Source organism: Canis aureus, chromosome 21, assembly GCF_053574225.1.
Source record: "Canis aureus isolate CA01 chromosome 21, VMU_Caureus_v.1.0, whole genome shotgun sequence".
Lineage (NCBI taxonomy): Eukaryota > Metazoa > Chordata > Mammalia > Carnivora > Canidae > Canis > Canis aureus.
The window spans coordinates 56,678,868-56,693,689 of record NC_135631.1 but is presented as its reverse complement, the minus strand read 5'-3'; positions in this window follow the sequence as shown (position 1 = coordinate 56,693,689).

The window sequence follows — 14,822 nt, the reverse complement described above, 5'->3', positions numbered from 1 at the left end:
CACAGGTCCACATGATGTCCATGTGGGAACGACAATCACCAGTTACATGTGAAGACCAGGTGTGGATCCGACTCACCATGTCCACGTGAGACCCAGGTGGGAAACAGTTTTACCATGTCTAGGTGTGGCCCAGGTGAAGACCAGAGTTAATAGGTCCGGATGGGTCACTCTTAGTGAACAGTGTAACCATATCCTGATGCTACCCAGGTGGGTACCAGAGACACTAGGTCCTAGTGAGGCCCAGATGGGACCAGAGACATGAGGTCCAGGTGAGGTCCCGATGGGAACCACAGTCACCAGGTCAGGTGAGGCCATGCTTAGGATCAGAGTCACCAGTTACAGGTGTGGCCCAGGTGGAGCCAGAGTCACCTGGTACAGAAGAGGCCAAAGTCAGGTCCAGAATTACCAGGATCTGGTGAATCCCAGTGGGGAATAGAGGAACTATGTCCCGATGAGGCCCACGTAGAACCAGAGTCACCAGGTCCAGATGAGGCGCAGGTGGGGAGCATTTTCACTAGGTCCTGGTGAGGCCCAGTTGAGGACCAGAGTCACCAGGTCTAGTTGAGGCCTAGAGGGGTACCAGATTCACCTGGTCTAGGTGACATCCAGATGGGGACCAGAGTCACCACGTCAGGGTGAGGCCCAGAGTGGGAGGAGAATCACTAGGTCCAGTTGAGGCCCCGATATGGAACTGAAACCAGGTCCCATGAAGCCCATGTGATGACCTGAGTCACCAGGTCCAGGTGAGGTCCCTGTGGGAACCAGTCACCTCGTCTAGGTGAGGCCTAGGTGGGACCACAGTCACCAGATGCAGGTGAGGCCAAGAAGGATTCAAAACAATCAGGTCCAGGTTGGGAACAAAGTCGCCAGGACTGGGAAAGCTCAGATGGGGACCAGATTCACAAGGTCAAGGTGATTCCCAGGTGATGATCAGAGTTACCAGTTCCGGGTGAGGACCAGGTAAGGACCAGATTCACCAGGTCCAACTGAGGACCACGTGGGGACCTGTATCACCAGGCATGGGTGAGGCCCAAGTGGCAACCACAGTCACCAAGTCCAAGTGAGGCCATCTTGCAGGCCTTGCAGTGGAACCATGTCCCGATGATGCCCATCTAGGGACCAGAGTTACCAGGTCCATGTGAGGCCAACCTGCAGGCCAGAGTCACCAGATCCAGGTGGGGACCGGAGTCACCAGGTAAATGTGAGTCTACCAGAACACCACAGTCACCAGGTCCAGGTGTGGTTCATGTGGGAACGAGAGTCACCAGGTCCAGGTGAGACCCAGGTGGGGACGACAGTCACCAGGTCCAGATTGAGGCCTAGGTGGGGGGACGAGAGTCATCAGGACCATTTGAGGCCAAAGTGTGGAGCAAAGTTATCATGTCCAGGTGAGGCCCAGTTGGGGACCAGAGTAACCATGTCCTATTGATGCCAGGTGGGAAAAGAGTCACAAGGTCCAGAGGAGGCCTAAGTGAGGAGTAGATTCACCAGGTCCTGTTGAGGCCCAGATGAGGACCAGTGTCCCCAGCTCCGGGTGTGTCACCCGGTTCTGGTGATATCCAGGTGGGGACCAGAGTCACCAGTCAGGGTGAAGCCCAGAGGGGGACGAGAATCACTAAGTCCAGGTGAGCCCCCGATGTGGAACTGAAAAACCAGGTCCCATGATGCCCATATGAGGACCTGAGTCACCAGGTCCAGGTGAGGTCCCTGTGAGAACCAGTCACCTCGTCCAGGTGAGGCTCAGGTGGGACCACAGTCACCAGGTCCTGGTGAGGCCCAGGTATATAAGAGAGTATCCAGGTCCCAATGATGCCCAGGTAAGGACAAGAGTCAACAGGTCCAGGAGAGGACCAAATATGGATCAGAGTCATTGTGTTCCAGGTGAGGCCAGATGGAGACCACAGGAACCAGGTCCATGAGAGCCCCATATGGGAACCAGAGACAACAGATCCAGGTGAACTCCAGTTGGGACCACTGTCACAAGGTCCAGGTGAGGCGCAGGTGGCAACAGGATTCACCAAGTCCAAGTGAGGCCCAGGTGGCGACCAGTCACCAGATCCAGGTGAGGACCAGCTAAGGACCAGATTCACCAGGTCGAAGTGAAGCCAAAGCGGAGACCAGAGTCACCAGGTAAGGGTGAGGTTCAGAGGGGGAACCAGAGTAACCAGTTTAGTTTGAGGGCCAGAATGGGACCAGAGGTCCCTGGTCAAAGTGAGGCCCAGAATTAGAATAGAGTATCCAAGTCCCAATGATGCCTGGGTGAGGACCAGAGTCACTAGGGCCATGCAGGCCCAGATGGGGTACAGAATCACTAGGTCCTGGTGAGGCATAGAATAAGACCACAGTCACCAGTATCAGGTGAGCCCCTTGTGGAAACCAGAGCCACTCTATCCAGCTGAGTCCAAGGTCCATGTGAGGCCCACGTGAGGACCAGATTCATCAGGTCGAATTGAGGCATAGCTGGGGACAAGAGTCACCAGGTCTGGGTGCGTCCTCGGTGGGGCAAGATTCAGCAGTTCTGAGTTAGGTCAAAGTGGGGACGAGAGACACCAGGTCCAGGTGAGGCCAAACTGAGGAACAGTCACCAGATCGAGGTGAGGTCCAGGTGGGGACCAGAGTCACCAAATCCAGGTGAAGTCCAGGTTGGGACCAGAGTCACTAGGTCCAGATGAGGCCCAGGTGAGGATCAGTGTCCACAGCAATCTGGTCCATCTGGGAACGAGAATCACCAGTTACAGGTGAGGACCAGGTGGGGATCTGACTCACCATGACTAGGTGAGACCCAGGTGGGAACCAGTGTCACCATGTCCAGGTGTGGACCAGGTGAAAACCAGGGTTAATAGGTCTGGCTGGGTCACTGTTAGTGAACAGTGGAACCATATCCTGATGCTACTCAGGTGGGTACCAGATACAAGGTCCTGGTGAGGCCCAGGTCGGACCAGAGACATGATGTCCAGATGAGGTCACGATGGAAACCACAGTCACCAGGTCAGGTGAGGCCATGCTTAGGATCAGAGTCACCACTTACAGGTGAGGCCCAGGTGGAGCCAGAGTCACCTGGTACAGAAGAGGCCAAAGTCGGGACCAGAGTTACCACGATCAGGTCTGTCCCACTGAGGAATAGAGTAACCACGTCCCTATGATGCCCAGGTAGAACCAGAGTCACCAGGTCCAGATGAGTCACAGGTGGGGACCAGAGTTAAGAGGTACACGTGAGGCCCCGGTGGGGATCAGAGGCATCAGGTACATGTGAGGCCGGCTTGGGGACCATGGAGAACAGGTCTAACTGAGGCCCAGGTGTGGAACACAGTAAGCACGTCCAAGTGAGTCCCCGGTGGTGACAAGTGTCACCATGTCCAGGTGAGGCCCAGGTGGGGACAAGGATCACCAGGTACAGGGGAGGCCCTTGAAAAACCAGAGTCAACAGTTCGAGGTCAGGCGCAGGTGGCAACCAGAGTCAGCAGGTCAAAGTCAGGCCAACGTGGGGTTCACAGTCACTAGGGCAAGGTGAGACCCAGAGGGGGACCAGCGTCACCTGGTGCAGGTGAGGTCCAGTTATGGAACATAGTCACCGGGTCCCAATGTTGCCCAGTTGCGGACCATGGTCAACAGGGCCAGGTGAGGCCCAGATGGGGACCGGAGTCCCCAAATCCGGGTGAAGCCCAGATGGGGACCACAGTCACCATATCCAGGGTAATCTCAGGTGCATACCAGAATCAGCAGGTCCACGAGAGGTGCAGGTGGCAACCACACTCACCAGGTCCATGTGAGGCCAACCTGCAGGCCATGCAGTGGAAACATGTCCCGATGATGCCCAGGTAGGGACCAGAGTCACCAGGTCCAAATGAGGCCCAGATGGAGCATATTCACTAGGTCCAGGTGAGGCCCTATTGAGTACCAGAGACACCAGATCTGGTTGAGGACTAGAGGGTTACCAGATTCACCTGGTCAAAGTGACATCCAGATGGTGACCAGAGTCACCAGGTCAGGGTGAGGCCCAGAGAGGATCCAGAGTCATCATGTCCAGGTGAGGCTCAGGTGTGAAACAGAGTCACCAGGTATCAGTCATGCCCAGGTGAGGACCAGAGTCACCAGGTCTGGGTGACGCGCAGATAGGATCAGAGTCACCAGTTCCAGCTGAGGCCGAGAAAGAGTCCACAGCAATCAGGTCCAGGTGGGGAACAAAGTCACCAGGACTGGGTGAGGCCCAGATGGGGAGCAGATTCACCAGGTCCAGGTGAGGCCCAGTTGGGGACCAGCGATCGCGGGTCTCGGAGAGAACCAGGTAAGGAACAGATTCACCATGTCCAAGTGAGGCCCACATGGGGACCTGTGTCACCAGGTATGTGTGAGACCAAGGTGCCAACCCCACTCACCAGGTCCAGGTGAGGCCAATCTGCAGGCAATGCAGAGGAACCGTGTTCCGATGATGCCCAGGTAGGGACCAGAGTTACCAGGTCCAGGTCAGGCCAACCTGCAGGCCATGCAGTGGAACCATGTCTCGATGATGCCCAGGTAGGGACCAGAGTCACCAGGTCCAAATGAGGCCCAGATGAAGCATATTCACTAGGTCCAGGTGAGGCCCTGTTATGGACCAGAGTCACCAGATATTGTTGAGGCCTAGAGAGGAACCAGAATCACCTGGTCCAGGTGACATCCAGATGGGTACCAGAGTCACCAGGACAGGGTGAGGCCCAGAGTGGTTGCAGAGTCATCATGTCCAGGTGAGGCTCAGGTGTGGAACAGAGTCACCAGGTACCAATGATGCCCAGTTGAGGACCAGATTCACCAGGTCTGGGTGACGCGCAGATATGATCAGAGTCACCAGTTCCAGGTGAGGCTAAGAAGGATTCCACAGCAATCAGGTCCAGGTGGGAACAAAGTCACCAGGACTGAGTGAGGCCCAGATGGGGACCAGATTCACCAGGTCCAGGTGAGGCCCAGGTGGTGACCAGAGTCCCTGGGTCTAGGAGAGGATCAGGTAAGGACCAGATTCACCAGGTAGAAGAGGCCCACGTGGGGACCTGAGTCACCAATTATGGGTGAGTCCCAGGTGTCAACCCCACTCACCAGGTCCAGGTGAGGCCAACTTGCAGGCTATGCAGTGGAACCATGTCCCGATGATGCCCAGGGAGGGACCAGAATCACCAGGTCCAAATGAGGCCCAGATGGAGCATATTCACTAGGTCCAGGTGAGGCCCTCGTGAGGACCAGAGTCACCAGATCCGGTTGAGGCCTAGAGGGGTACCAGAATCACCTGTTCCAGGTGACATCCAGATTGGGACCAGGGTCACCAGGTCAGGGTGAGGCCCAGAGAGCTTCCAGAGTCATCACGTCCAGGTGAGGCTCAGGTGTGGAACAGAGTCACCAGGTACCAATGATGCCCAGGTGAGGACCAGAGTCACCAGGTCTCGGTGACGTTCAGATAGGATCAGATTCACCAGTTCCAGGTGAGGCCAAGAGAGAGTCCACAGCAATCAGGTCCAGGTGGGGAACAAAGTCACCAGGACAGGGTGAGGCCCAGATGGGGACCAGATTCACCAGGTCCAGATGAGGCGAGGTGGTGACCAGAGTCCCCGGGTCTGGGAGAGGACCAGGTAAGGACGAGATTCACCAGGTCCAAGAGGCCCACATGAGGAAATGAGTCACCAGTTATGGGTGAGGCCCAGGTGGCATCCCTACTCACCAAGTCCATGTGATGCCAACCTGCAGGCCAGAGTCACCAGATCCAGGTGAGGCCCTAGTGGGGACCGGAGTCACCAGGTAAATGTGAGTGTACAAGAAAACCACAGTCACCAGGTCCAGGTGTGGTTCATGTGGGAAGGAGAGTCACCAGGTCCAGGTGTGACCCAGGTGGGGACCATAGTCACCAGGTCCAGATTGAGGCCTAGGTGGGGGGACCAGAGTCATCAGGACAAGTTGAGACCAAAGTGTGGAGCAAAGTGATCATGTCCAGGTGATGTCCAGTTGGGGAACAGAGTAACCATGTCCCATTGTTGCCAGGTGGGAAAACAGTCACAAGGTCAAGACGAGACCTAAGTGAGGACTAGATTCACCAGGTCCTGTTGAGGCCCAGTTGAGCACCAGTGTCCCCAGCTCTGGGTGAGTCCCAGAGGGGGATCAGAGTCACCCAGTTCTGGTGATATCCAGGTGGGGACAAGACTCACCACGTCAGGTTGAGGCCCAGAGAGGGACGAGAATCACTAGTTTCAGGTGAGGCCCCGATGTGGAACTGACAAAAAAGGTCCCATAATGCCCAAATGAGGACCTGAGTCACCAGGTCAAGGTGAGGTCCCTGTGGGAACCAGTCACCTCGTCCTGGTGAGGCACAGGTTGGACCACAGTCACCAGGTCAGGGTGAGGTCCATAGGGGGACCAGAGTCACCAGGTCCAGGTGAGGCCCAAGTATATAAGAGAGTAACCAGGTCCCAATGATGCCCAGGTAAGGACCAGAGTCAACAGGTCCAGGAGAAGACCATATATGGATCAGATCATTGTGTTCCAGGTGGAGGCCATTGTGTTCCATTGTGTGAGGCCAGATGGAGACCACAGGAACCAGGTCCAGGAGAGCCCAATATGGGAACCAGAGCCACTAGATCCAGGTGAGGTCCAGGTGGGACCACAGTCACAAGGTCCAGGTGAGGTGCAGGTGGCAACAGGATTCACCAAGTCCAGGTGAGGCCCAGGTGGCGACCAGTCACCAGATCCAGGTGCGTACCAGCTAAGGACCAGATTCACCAGGTCCATTTGAAGACCAATGGGTGACCAGAGTCACCAGGTAAGGGTGAGGCCCAGAGGGGGAACCAGAGTAACCAGTTTAGTTTGAGGCCCAGAATGAGACCAGAGGTCCCTCCTCAAAGTGAGGCCCAGGTGTGGAATAGAGTATCAAGGTCCCAATGATGCCTGGGTGAGGACCAGAGTCACTAGGGCCATGCAGGCCCAGATGGCGAACAGAATCACTAGGTCCTGGTGAGGCATAGGATAAGACCACAGTCACCAGTATCAGGTGAACCCCTTGTGGGAACCAGAGCCACTCTATCCAGCTGAGTCCCAGGTCCATGTGAGGCCCACGTGAGAGCCAGATTCATCAGGTCGAATTGAGGCATAGCTGGGGACAAGAGTCACCAGGTCTGGGTGCAGGCTAGGTGGGGCAAGATTCAGCAATTCTGAGTTAGATCAAAGTGGGCAAGAGAGGGGTTCCCTAGGTGGCGAAGTGGTTTGGCGCCTGCCTTTGGCCCAGGGCGCAATCCTGGAGACCTGGGATCGAATCCCACATCAGGCTCCCGGTGCATGGAGCCTGCTTCTCCCTCTGCCTGTGTCTCTGCCTCTCTCTCTCTCTGTGACTATCATAAATAAATAAAATTTAAAAAAAAAGAGGGCAAGAGAGACACCAAGCCCAGGAGAGGTCCAATTTGGGACCAGAGTCACCAGATCCAGGTGAAGCCAAGGTGGGGACCAGAGTCACTAGGTCCAGATGAGGCCCAAGTGAGGACCAGTGTTACCAGGTACAAGTGATGCCCCGGTGGGAATCAGAGGCAACAGGTCCATATGAGGCCGGCTTCAGTACCATGGTCAACAGGTCTCCTTGAGGCCCAGGTGTGGAACACAGTAACCAGGTCCAGGTGAGTCCCCGGTGGTGACAAGAGTCACCACGTACAGGTGAGTCCCAGTGGGGGACCAGGATCACCAGGTACAGGGGAAGCCCTTGAATGAACCAGAGTCAACAGTTCGAGGTCAGGCGCAGGTGTCAACCAGGGTCAGCAGGTCCAAGTCATGCCAATGTGGGGTTCACAGTCACTAGGGCACGGTGAGACCCAGAGGGGGACCAGAGTCACCTGGTCCAGGTGAGGTCCAGGGGTGGAACACAGTCACCGGGTCCCAATTTTGCCAGTTGAGGATCATGGTTGACAGGGCCAGGTGAGGCCCAGATTGGGGATCCTCAATCTGGATCAGAGTAACCAGTTCCAGTTGAGGCTAAGAAGGAGTCCACAGCAATCAGGTCCAGATTGACGCCTACGTCGGGGGATCAGAGTCATCAGGACCAGTTGAGGCCAAAGTGTGGAGCAAAGTTATCATGTCCAGGTGAGACCCAGGTGGTGAACAGACTAACCATATCCCATTGATGCCAGGTGGGAAAAGAGTCAGAAGGTCCAGACGAGGCCTAAGTGAGGAGTAGATTCACCAGGTCGTGTTGAGGCCCAGTTGAGGACCAGTGTCCCCAGCTCCGGGTGAGTACCAGAGGGGGACCAGAGTCACCCGGTTCTTGTGATATCCAGGTGGGGACCAGAGTCACCACGTCAGGGTGAGAACCATAATGGGACGAGAATCACTAGGTACAGGTGAGGCCCCGATGTGGAACTGAGAAACCACGTCCCATGATGCCCATATGAGGACCTGAGTCACCAGGTCCAGGTGAGGTCCTTGTTGGAACCAGTCACCTCGTCCAGGTGAGCCCTAGGTGGGACCACAGTCACTAGGTCAAGGTTTGGCCCAGGTATATGAGAGTATCCAGGTCCCAATGATGCCCAGGTAAGGACCAGAGTCAACAGGTCCAGGAGAGGCCCAAATATGGATCACAGTCATTGTGTTCCAGGTGAGGCCAGATGGAGACCACAGGAACCAGGTCCTGGAGAGCCCCATATGGGAACCAGAGCAACCAGATCCAGGTGAGGTCCAGGTGGGACCACAGTCACAAGGTCCAGGTGAGGCGCAGGTGGCAACAGGATTCACCAAGTCCACGTGGGGCCCAGGTGATGACCAGTCAGCAGATCCAGGTGCGTACCAGCTAAGGACCAGATTCACCAGGCCCAAGTGAAGCCCAAGGGGTGACCAGAGTCACCAGGTAAGGGTGAGGCCCAGAGGGGGAACAGGAGTAACCAGTTTAGTTTGAGGCCCAGAATGGGACCAGAGGTCCCTGGACAAAATGAGGCCCAGTTGTAGAATAGAGTATCCAGGTCCCAATGATGCCTGGGTGAGGACCAGAGTCACTAGGGTCATGCAGGCCCAGATGGGGAACAGAATCACTAGGTCCTGGTGAGGCATAGAATAAGACCACAGTCAACAGTATCATGTGAGCCCCTTGTGGGAACCAGAGCCACTCTATCCAGCTGAGTCCCAGGTCCATGTGAGGCCCACGTGAGAGCCAGATTCATCAGGTCGAATTGAGGCATAGCTGGGGACAAGAGTCACCAGGTCTGGGTGCAGGCTAGGTGGGGCAAGATTCAGCAATTCTGAGTTAGATCAAAGTGGGCAAGAGAGGGGTTCCCTAGGTGGCGCAGTGGTTTGGCGCCTGCCTTTGGCCCAGGGCGCAATCCTGGAGACCTGGGATCGAATCCCACATCAGGCTCCCGGTGCATGGAGCCTGCTTCTCCCTCTGCCTGTGTCTCTGCCTCTCTCTCTCTCTGTGACTATCATAAATAAATAAAATTTAAAAAAAAAGAGGGCAAGAGAGACACCAAGCCCAGGAGAGGTCCAATTTGGGACCAGAGTCACCAGATCCAGGTGAAGCCAAGGTGGGGACCAGAGTCACTAGGTCCAGATGAGGCCCAAGTGAGGACCAGTGTTACCAGGTACAAGTGATGCCCCGGTGGGAATCAGAGGCAACAGGTCCATATGAGGCCGGCTTCAGTACCATGGTCAACAGGTCTCCTTGAGGCCCAGGTGTGGAACACAGTAACCAGGTCCAGGTGAGTCCCCGGTGGTGACAAGAGTCACCACGTACAGGTGAGTCCCAGTGGGGGACCAGGATCACCAGGTACAGGGGAAGCCCTTGAATGAACCAGAGTCAACAGTTCGAGGTCAGGCGCAGGTGTCAACCAGGGTCAGCAGGTCCAAGTCATGCCAATGTGGGGTTCACAGTCACTAGGGCACGGTGAGACCCAGAGGGGGACCAGAGTCACCTGGTCCAGGTGAGGTCCAGGGGTGGAACACAGTCACCGGGTCCCAATTTTGCCAGTTGAGGATCATGGTTGACAGGGCCAGGTGAGGCCCAGATTGGGGATCCTCAATCTGGATCAGAGTAACCAGTTCCAGTTGAGGCTAAGAAGGAGTCCACAGCAATCAGGTCCAGATTGACGCCTACGTCGGGGGATCAGAGTCATCAGGACCAGTTGAGGCCAAAGTGTGGAGCAAAGTTATCATGTCCAGGTGAGACCCAGGTGGTGAACAGACTAACCATATCCCATTGATGCCAGGTGGGAAAAGAGTCAGAAGGTCCAGACGAGGCCTAAGTGAGGAGTAGATTCACCAGGTCGTGTTGAGGCCCAGTTGAGGACCAGTGTCCCCAGCTCCGGGTGAGTACCAGAGGGGGACCAGAGTCACCCGGTTCTTGTGATATCCAGGTGGGGACCAGAGTCACCACGTCAGGGTGAGAACCATAATGGGACGAGAATCACTAGGTACAGGTGAGGCCCCGATGTGGAACTGAGAAACCACGTCCCATGATGCCCATATGAGGACCTGAGTCACCAGGTCCAGGTGAGGTCCTTGTTGGAACCAGTCACCTCGTCCAGGTGAGCCCTAGGTGGGACCACAGTCACTAAGTCAAGGTTTGGCCCAGGTATATGAGAGTATCCAGGTCCCAATGATGCCCAGGTAAGGACCAGAGTCAACAGGTCCAGGAGAGGCCCAAATATGGATCACAGTCATTGTGTTCCAGGTGAGGCCAGATGGAGACCACAGGAACCAGGTCCTGGAGAGCCCCATATGGGAACCAGAGCAACCAGATCCAGGTGAGGTCCAGGTGGGACCACAGTCACAAGGTCCAGGTGAGGCGCAGGTGGCAACAGGATTCACCAAGTCCACGTGGGGCCCAGGTGATGACCAGTCAGCAGATCCAGGTGCGTACCAGCTAAGGACCAGATTCACCAGGCCCAAGTGAAGCCCAAGGGGTGACCAGAGTCACCAGGTAAGGGTGAGGCCCAGAGGGGGAACAGGAGTAACCAGTTTAGTTTGAGGCCCAGAATGGGACCAGAGGTCCCTGGACAAAATGAGGCCCAGTTGTAGAATAGAGTATCCAGGTCCCAATGATGCCTGGGTGAGGACCAGAGTCACTAGGGTCATGCAGGCCCAGATGGGGAACAGAATCACTAGGTCCTGGTGAGGCATAGAATAAGACCACAGTCAACAGTATCATGTGAGCCCCTTGTGGGAACCAGAGCCACTCTATCCAGCTGAGTCCCAGGTCCATGTGAGGCCCACGTGAGGACCAGAATCATCAGGTCGAATTGAGGCATAGCTGGGGACAAGAGTCACCAGGTCTGGGTGCGGCCTAGGTGGGTCAAGATTCAGCAGTTCTGAGTTAGGTCAAAGTGGGGACGAGAGACACCAGGTCCAGGTGAGGCCAAACTGAGGACCAGAGTCACCAGATCGAGGTGAGTTCCAGGTGGGACCAGAGTCACCAGATCCAGGTGAAGTCCAGGTGGGGACCAGTGTCTCTAGGTGCAGATGAGGCCAAGGTGAGTACCAGAGTTACCAGGTACACGTGAGGCCCCGGTGGGAATCAGAGGCAACAGTTCCATGTTAGGCGGGCTTAGGGACCATGGTCAAGAGGTGTACTTGAGGCCCAGGTGTGGAACACAGTAAGCAGGTCCAGGTGAGTCCCCGGTGGTGACAAGAGTCACCACGTCCAGGTGAGGCCCAGGTGGGCACCAGGATCACCAGGTACAGGGGAGGCCCTTGAAAGAACCAGAGTCAACAGTTCGAGGTCAGGCGCAGGTGGCAACCAGGGTCAGCAGGTCGAAGCCAGGCCAAAGTGGGGTTCACAGTCACTAGGGCACGGTGAGACCCAGAGGGGGACCAAGTCACCAGGTCAAGTTGAGGCCAAGAGGGGTACTAGTTTCACCTGGTCTAGGTGACTTCCAGATGGGGACCAGAGTCAGCATGTCAGGCTGAGGCCCAGAGAGTTTCCAGAGTCATCATGTCCAGGTGAGGCTCAAGTGTGGAACAGAATAACCAGGTACCAATGATGCAAAGGTGAGGACCAGAGTCACCAGATCTTGGTGACGCGCAGATAGGATCAGAGTCACCAGTTCCAAGTGAGGCCAAGAAAGAGTCCACAGCAATCAGGTCCAAGTGTGGAACAAAGTCACCAGAACTGGGTGAGGCCCAGATGGGGACCAGATTCACCAGGTCTAGGTGAGGCCCAGGTGGTGACCAGAGTCCCCGAGGCTGGGAGACGACCAGGTAAGGACCAGATTCACCAGGTAGAAGAGGCCCACGTGGGGACAGGGTCACAAGGTTTGGCTGAGGCCCAGGTGGCAACCCCAATCACCAGGTCCAGGTGAGGCCAACCTGCATGTCAAAGTCACCATATCCACGTGAGGCCCTAGTCGGCACCGGAGACAGCAGGTAAAAGTGAGTCTAAAAAAACACCACAGTCACCAGGTCCAGGTGTGGTTCATGTGGGAACGAGAGTAACCAGTTCCAGGTGAGAATCAGGTGGGGACGACAGTCACCAGGTCTGGATTTAGGCCTAAGAGGGTACCAGTGTCATCAGGACCAGTTGAGGCCCAACTGTGGAGCAAAGTTATCATGTCCAGGTGAGGCCCAAGTAGGGAACAGAGTATCCAGGTCATAATGGTCCACAAGTGAGGACCAGAGTCACCAGATCTGGGTGAGGTCCTGTTAGGATCAGAGTCACCAGTTCCAGGTGAGGCAAGAAGGAGTCCACAGCAATCAGGTCCAGGTGGGGAACAAAGTCACCAGGATTGGGTGAGGCCCAGATGGGGACCAGATTCACCAGGTCCAGGTGATTCCCAGGTGATGACCAGAGTTACCAGTTCCGGGTGAGGAACAGGTAAGGACCAGATTCACCAGGTCCAAGTGAAGCACACGTGGGACCTGTGTCACCAAGTATGGGTGAGGCCCAGGTGGCAACCCCACTCACCAGGTCCAGGTGAGGCCAACCTGCAGGCCATACAGTGGAACCATGTCCCGATGATGCCCAGGTAGGGACCGGAGTCATCAGGTCCAAATGAGGCCCAGATGGGGCATATTCACTAGGTCCAGGTGAGGCCCAGTTGAGGACCAGAGTCACCAGATCTGGTTGAGGCCTAGAGGGGTACCAGAATCACCTGGTTCAGGTGACATCCAGATGGGGACCAGAGTCACCAGGTCAGGGTGAGGCCCAGAGAGGTTCCAGAGTCATCATGTCCAGGTGAGGCTCAGGTGTGGAACAGAGTCACCAGGTACCAATGATGCCCAGGTGAGGACCAGAGACACCAGGTCTGGGTGATGCGCAGATAGGATCAGATTCACCAGTTCCAGGTGAGGCTAAGAAAGAGTCCACAGCATTCAGATCCAGGTGCGGAACAAAGTCACCAGGACTGGGTGAGGCCCAGATGGGGACCAGATTCACCAGGTCCAGGTGAGGCCCAGGTGGTGACCAGAGTCCCCGGGTCTGGGAAGGGACCAGGTAAGGACAAGATTCACCAGGTCCAAGAGGCCCACGTGGAGACCTGAGACACCAGGTATGCGTGAGGCCCAGGTGGCAACCCCACTCACAGGGTCCAGGTGAGGCCAACGAGCAGGCCAGAGTCACCAGATCCAGGTGAGGCCCTAGTGGGGACCGGAGTCACCAGGTAAATGTGAGTCTACAAGAACACCACAGTCACCAGGTCCACGTGTGGTTCATTTGGGAACGAGAGTCACCAGGTCCAGGTGAGACCCAGTTGGGGACCACAGTCACCAGGTCCAGATTGCGGCCTAGGTGGGGGGACTAGATTCATCAGGACCAGTTGAGGCCAAAGTGTGGAGCAAAGTTATCATGTCCAGGTGAGGCCCAAGTAGAGAACAGAGTAACCATGTCCCATTGATGCCAGGTGGGAAAAGAGTCACAAGGTCCAGACGAGGCCTAAGTGAGGAGTAGATTCACCAGGTCCTGTTGAGGCCCAGTTGAGGACCAGTGTCCCCAGCTCCGGGTGAGTACCAGAGGGAGACCAGAGTCACCCGGTTCTGGTGATGTCCAGGTGGGGACCAGAGTCAGCACGTCAGGGTGAGGCCCAGAGGGAGACGAGAATCACTAGGTCCAGTTGAGGCCCCGATGTGGAACTGAGAAACCAGGTCCCATGATGCCCATATGAGGACCTGAGTCACCAGGTCCAGGTGAGGTCCCTGTGGGAACCAGTCACCTCGTCCAGGTGAGGCCCATGTGGGACCACAGTCACCAGGTCCAATTGAGGCCCAAGTATATAAGAGATTATCCAGCTCCCAATGGTTTCCAGGTAAGGACCAGAGTCAACAGGTCCAGGAGAGGCCCAAATATGGATCAGAGTCATTGTGTTACAGGTGAAGCCAGATGGAGACCACAGGAACCAGTTCCAGGAGAGCCCCATATGTTAACCAGAGCCACCAGATCCAGGTGAGAACACAGTCACAAGGTCCAGGTGAGGCGCAGGTGGCAACAGGATTCACCAAGTCCAGGTGAGGCCCAGGTGGCGACCAGTCACCACCTCCAGGTGCGGACCAGCTAAGGACCAGATTCACCAGGCCCACGTGAAGCCCAAGGGGTGTCCAGAGTCACAAGGTAAGGGTGAGGCCCAGAGGGGGAACCAGAGTAACCAGTTAGTTTGAGGCCCAGAATGGGACCAGCGATCCCTAGTCAAAGTGAGGCCCAGGTGTGAAATAGAGTATCCAGGTCCCAATGATGCCTGGGTGAAGACCAGATTCACTAGAGCCATGCAGGCCCAGATGGGGAACAGAATCACCAGGTCCTGGTGTGGCATAGACCTAGATCACAGTCAGCAGTATCAGGTGAGCCCCTTGTGGGAACCAGAGCCACTCTATCCAGCTGAGTCCCGGGTCCATGTAAGGCCCACGTGAGG